The sequence below is a fragment of the Octopus bimaculoides genome, chromosome 2 (assembly GCF_046866305.1).
Source record: "Octopus bimaculoides isolate indiv1 chromosome 2, ASM4686630v1, whole genome shotgun sequence".
Lineage (NCBI taxonomy): Eukaryota > Metazoa > Mollusca > Cephalopoda > Octopoda > Octopodidae > Octopus > Octopus bimaculoides.
In genome coordinates, this window is record NC_142929.1 from 55,606,987 (window position 1) to 55,613,968 (window position 6,982).

At 36.6% G+C, this 6,982-nt stretch overlaps 1 pseudogene; it reads left to right on the forward strand.

The window, feature by feature from the left end:
• The first annotated feature begins 5,038 nt into the window (after positions 1-5,038).
• On the forward strand, positions 5,039-5,164 carry LOC149137070 (U6 spliceosomal RNA; annotated as a pseudogene).
• The last annotated feature ends 1,818 nt before the right edge of the window (positions 5,165-6,982 follow it).

Below are 6,982 nucleotides of genomic sequence, written 5' to 3' on the forward strand. Positions count from 1 at the left end.
CCGTTCCCGGCAGTCATACTCTCTTCTCCGGAATCTTCTCCAGCACATCACCACAAGACAACAGAGGGGAATTGTTGCTTGGCGATTGTGAGCGATCGTGTGCTGGAGAAAGGAACTTGTTGACGTTTTAGTTATCTACCTCGTCGACAATTTGAACTGGTGTCACCGAAAATGGAGTGATCGCACATGTCTTATGGCTGTTCTCAGAGGTGCAGTCTTATGACTGTTCTCAGAGGTGCAGTACATTTTACAGTTGAAGCCATGGTAGAAAATAAACAACAAATTAAGCGCTACGTCAATGCCGATGGTCCCTTTCTTATACCGGACCTTGCTTGCCACTGAACTTAATATTTGTGAAAATGGGTTTGAAAGCATGAATTACTAATGAATAATTAAAATTTGGTACAGTTAACTGTGGCCCTACTTCATAGCCTAAAAAGAAACAAATTGTTAATTTTTTCATAACATTTTGCCAATATCTGGTGTCATGTTAGTGTCATTATTGTTATTTTATGCTTACATCTAACATTTATATTTAATGGCATTATTGAGGCTTTGTGCATTCAACTACTTAAACCCAATAGTAGTATAATCGTGAAAAGTTTGCATTTGATTAATCTCTTATTCCTGCCAAAATAGGTCGGGGACCACGAGGCCTCCAAAAAATGGTCAGGGGACCGCGAAGCAAAGATTTTGAAAAAAAGGTTAAGAACCACTGTATTGGTGATAGTGGTCCAATTCTCTGATTTCTGTGTCTATGTCGAGTGCAGTGTTTTCAATGCTGATTAATTTGTCTCTTTTCACTGTCACTTTGGCACATTTGTCTAATCCCATGCTCATTCTGATGTCATTGCTAAAACTATGGACAATTTTAAGGTTTTTGTGTTCTGTGGTGCTTTTAGTTAAAATTTTTAAGTCGTTCATATGTAAGAGGTGATTTATAGTTTGCTCATAGCATTTGTAACACATGGTTTCGTTTAATAAGTTTGTTAGAGGGGTCAGAGTAAGACAAAAGAAAAATACAGTCTTCTCATGGGAATGGGGCAGATTTTGATTTTCACTGTTATGCTGGTTTTCCAGTTCGCCATTGCATGACTGATATATATTGGACCTACCTTGTGCGGAGAGATTCCAGTATCCATGAGTGTGGATCATCATCGAACGCCTTCTGGTAACACTGGACAACAAAGATTTTGCTACAGGGGTAAAAGCATGTATTTTAGACTAAATCGAGGATGCCGATTCCGAATCCGCACTCAGAATTGTTCTAGCACGTCAGTATTTTGAGTTATGCGCATGTGCAAGATTATAACTATACTTTTGACTAGATTTAGGCAGTATTATAAAATTTGCCAGAGAAATAACAGCAATAAAACAAACGATGAGGAAGTTCATTATTTGGTTTAGCAACAGATGGCGCTGATGTATTGTGTACAATGCCAAATATGTCAGTTTGTTTTTGGTAACTCTCAGTGTCGTTTCCGCTGCCGTCATGTGTGGTATGTGTATCTCTCGGTCTACGTGATTACTGTTTTAACTGTGTGAATCACGCAGACAGCTTTTGTTATGTCTGTGGAAAAATTTGCTCCGCGTGACCAGCGGAAGAACATTGCCACCAAATTAAAAACTGCCTATAAATATTATTTCGGGTGTAAAGTTGGGGAGCAAGACAAGAGGTGGGCACCTCATATACGCTGCACTGTGTGTTACTCAGGACTTACACAGTGGCTGAATGGAAAACGGAAGGGAATGCCTTTTGCTGTACAAATGGTATGGTGTGAGCCAACCAATCATGTCTCTGGTTGTTACTTTTGCATGACTAATATTAGTGGTGTCTCTAAGAAGACCAAAGCAAAAATTGTGTATGCAGATTGTAAGTCGGCTCTAAAGCCAGTCCCACATGACTTCGAGAACCCTGTCCCAGCTTCCCTCTCACATGCTTCACTTGAAAATCTTGACATGTCGCACGAACCCCCTGACTCTCCTATCGACGAAGTGTACGTAGTTGATTCTAAGAAAAATGAGTCAGGCTAGTTCATTACCTCCTCCTCTTCTTCCTCCTCCTCTTCTTCCTCCTCCTCCTCCTCCTCTTCTTCTTCTTCTTCTTCTTCTTCTTCTTCTTATTATTATTATTATTATTATTATTATTATTATTACTACTACTACTACTATTATTATTATTATTATTAGTAGTAGTAGTAGTAGTAGTAGTAGTAGTAGTAGTAGTAGTAGTACTAGTAGTAGTGGAGGTTGTTGTTGTTGTTGTGGAGGTAGTAGTAGTAGTAGTAGTAGTTGTGATGTTATCTTGGGGTTTGGTGACATCACGTTTCCTCAATCAGGAAGAACATTTCTTAAGATTCTTACAAATTACAGGATGGCACTTTTCTGCTGGTCGCCAATGCGTATCTCCAATTCCAGTATCCTTCAGCTTCTTAGGTAGCAGTTTGTGTCGCGCCAAGTTCACCAACGATCAAAGGAACAATTATCACCTCTCTGTTCCGTAATCTCTTCATCTCTCTGGTACGGTGATGATAATGATGATGCTTTTGTAATTTTCTGTAGCTTTTTTTTTTATTTGGAGACTGTATGTGTTTTCTTCTTTCAGATAGAAACAATAGCTTATTCTTTGGTTTCTAAACCTGTTGCCGTCGCAGTTTCTATCAATATATACACATTCATTTGTTTATCTTTTTTTTAAAGGAATCTAGTTTCATATTTAACACTGCGTTAGGTTTATTCTTTTAAATTTCAGTTTCATCTAAGGATTATATCATTCTGTTTGTTTTCTCCTTGAGTGTAAATAGAAATATGTTTCCGTTGTTCATATTATTTTTTGTTACTTGTTATTTATTTTTTATTTGTTAAGAGTTTTTGTTTCCTTTCTACGAAGTAGCTAGTATGAGCAGAAAGAATTTTTCGAATTGGCGCTACATATTTTATATTTTCTTAGGGATTTAGTCGTTTGGTTTCTGGATATCGCTGTTGTAACAGTGGAAGAAGTAGAAGTAAAGAGGATAAAAATAAAAGAAGTAAATTGCGACTGCTTTACTTTCTTAATATTTGAGAATGTTTTATGACAGCAAGTTCTGAATATTACCATGTTACTAACAAGACGATATGAAGAGAATAATGAATAGATTTTAATCCATTTATTTATTTGCACCAAGTTATGCAGCTTAACGATATTTCACATAATAATAATAATGATGATAATAATAATAATAATAATAATAATAATAATAATAATAATAATAATAATAATAATAATAATAATAATAATAATAATAGTTTTAGTTTTAACATCATTGTATAGTTTTAACATCATTGTATAGTTTTAACATCATTAACTGGAATCTTACAGAACTGCAACGCCTGGACAAGAAAAGAAAACTACTAAAATCTAAGAACATGCTCTACCCAAAAGCAGACGTTGATCGTCTGTACCAACCCAGAAGTAATAGGGGAAGAGGAATGATGCAGGTAGAACTGTGCTATAAGTCCTCCACAATAGCAATGAACAAGTATTTATCTAGTAAAGAGGACTGGATGCTGCGGCTTGTGTGCAAACACGAAAGCAGCAAAAAATCCCATTCTATTGTCAAGGAAGCTTGCAAATTCGCAAGGGAACTTGGCATTAACCCTGAATTAGATGAAGAACCTGAAACCACTGCCACAACACAAGCAAAACGGATCGAGCAGACTGCAAAAAAAAAGAACGGGCAAAAATAAATTGAGGAGCGGTGGATGTCTTGTGCTGATACCAAGCGAATACAAAAATCGCCACGTGTACCATCTTTAGCTATCCACAGAAATGCTGCTTATAAATAAATCCATTGTTACTGAAAACTCAAGGAAATCAAATAAACCGATTTACGCATATAGCGCATCTTGGCAACCAGTTCGAGTTAAAAATCACCGATAATTTAGTATTCCGTTTTAATGTTGTACTGCATAAACTGAACATATTTATATAGTTTAGCTAGAATTGCATGTATACTCAGATGTAAGCACCAGGATTGAAAGTAATCCGGAGGAGCATAATGTTTTTTGCTCACGAAGATGCTGTATAAGGATATATTGATTATATCTGTGAATCTGTGAAAACACAGTGTACTACAGGATTACCTGTGTCTTAGCGTTTAACGATATTTATCGTTATTTACTTCTTTGAATAATGAAGTACAACCCATGAGAATATATCTTTTGCATTTTTACTTGTTTCAATCATTAGATATCGGCAATGCTGGGGCACTGCTTTGAGGAATTTTAGTCGAACTAATCGACCACAGTACTTATTTTCTTTTCAAGCCAGGTATTTTAAAAGCCTGTTACTTCTTCTATCGGTCTTTTTAACATAACAGCTAAGTTACGGAGACATGAACGCATCAACACCAGTTGTCAAGCGGTGGTAGGGAACAAACACAGATACAAAGACACACATACATAGTTTCCATCAACCAAATCCACTCACAAGGCTTTGGTCGACTCGAGGCTATAGTAGATGACACTTGCTCAGGGTGCCACACAGTCGGATTGAAACTGGAACCATGTAGTTTTGGAGCAGACTTCTTACCACACAGCCACACCTGCGCCTATAAACAACAAGAATAGAATACCAACGAAATGTAACACTTATTTTTGCAAAACAACAAAAGTGGAGTAAAGTGGACAACGATGATGACAGCAACTGTAGCAAGAATACAAGACAGTACTTTCTTGTACTTTCTTTTACTTTCTTGTACTTTCTTTTACTTTCTTTTACTTTCTTCTGGCAAGAATGTAAAAAAGCAATACTTAAAAGTGACCTGAAAGCTAGAATGTCAATGACAACAAGATGACATCAAAACCAATTCTAACAACCAAAGCAACATTTACAACACTGAAAATATGAGCGACAACCACAACAGTTACAACAACACCAATAAAGCCAAACAAGTTACAGTCACACTAACAACTACAACAGCAGCAGCAGTAGCAGCAGCAACAACAATAAAAATAAAAGCAACAACAACAACAGGAACTACATCAAGACTGGATAGTGATAGCACTTGCGACACCAACAATAATACAGTTATACAACAAAGACGTTTACGGCTCAAAATGCAACAGAGACAGGCCCCTGCGCAAGGATGACACGCAAATTCGTGAAGCGTTTCGTATTTTTCTAAGGTGCTGGAGTGGTTGTGTGGTAAGTAGCTTGCTAATAGGCGCAGGAGTGGCTGTGTGGTAAGTAGCTTGCTAATAGGCGCAGGAGTGGCTGTGTGGTAAGTAGCTTGCTAATAGGCGCAGGAGTGGCTGTGTGGTAAGTAGCTTGCTTACCAACCACATGGTTCCGGGTTCATTCCCACTGCGTGGCACATTGGGCAAATGTCTTCTACTATAGCCTCGGGCCGACCAAAGCCTTGTGGATTTGGTAGACGGAAACTGAAAGAAGCCGGTCGTATATATGTATATATATATACATATATATATATATATATGTGTGTGTGTGTGTGTGTTTGTTCTCCCACCCCAACATCGCTTAACAACCGATGGTTGTATGATTACGTCCCCGTAACTTAGTGGTTCAGCAAAAGTGACCGATAGAATAAGTACTAGGCTTACAAAGAATAAGTCCTGGTGTCAATTTGCTCGACTAAAGGCGGTGCTCCAGCATGGCCGCAGTCAAATGACTGAAACAAGTAAAAGAAATATGAGAATCGAAAAAGGGAAGAAGAGCAATCACAACAGTACTACACACAACACAGAAATACAGCATCTTTCACTCTGCTAAACATAGCAACCAAATCTACGTTAAATCACTCCTAAGAATCTTTAAAAAGACCGGACACATTGCATAATGGATAAATTATAAATATATTACACCGAAAAAAAAAATAGAAAACAAAACAAACCAAAAAAAGGTGAACGTTTAAAGGAATGTCTTTGATCATCGGTATGCATGCTTAATCAGGGTTGACCTGGATGGAACTAAACACCAACAATAGAAACGATGACAACTAAAATTGTGTTTTTTGTAAATTATGACAAACAAGGCAAGAGTCAGACGGCGCCAAAATAGTCTTAAAATGTCTACCAGTAAACACACACACACACATACACACATGTATATGTGTGTGTGTGTGTGTGTGTGTGTGTGTGTGTGTGTGTGTGTGTGTGTGCGCGTGTGTGTAAATGTGCATCTGTATATAGGCATATATATATATATATATATATATATATATATATATATATATATATATGTATGTATGTGTATATATACATATATATATGTGTGTATATATACATACATATATATATATATATATATTTGTGTGTGTGTGTGTGTGTGTGTGTGTGTGTGTGTGTATACATATATATATATATACGCAATACATATATACACTCACATGTATATCTATGTTTGTATGTATGTATGTACGAATGTATGTATGTATTATATATACACACACATATACATATATAAACATATATGATTTTATTCTCATTATTATTGCTATTATTATTTTCATTGTTTCAGTTACTTTATTAGATTTTACACTTGGCCAGCACGTTAGGATATGAATATCGGTGTGCGCTAAGTAAGCACTTCTAATTATTAACACACACACACACACATATTTATATGTTTATAGACAGCAGTTTGCAATGTTTTACCAAACAGGAAAACTATAATTGTCATTAAATGTGACTAGGGTGTTAGAACACCAACATTGCTAGTATTAAGAGCTAAAAATCTCTAACGCTGTAGTTAAGGCACATAATTGTATACGTATGTATTGACAGAGACCGTAATTGTCCGAAATCACCGGTCGAGAATTTCCTATACTGATTGGTCAGTTTCGGCTGACTCCATAGCCTCATCAACAGGGACCACTTTCAGAATCTTCCGGACTTGCTTCTCTACCAGTACATATGTATTCACCATTAAAATCGAGGATGATTAAGCGAATCGCTAATGTATATACAATAATTCAATATA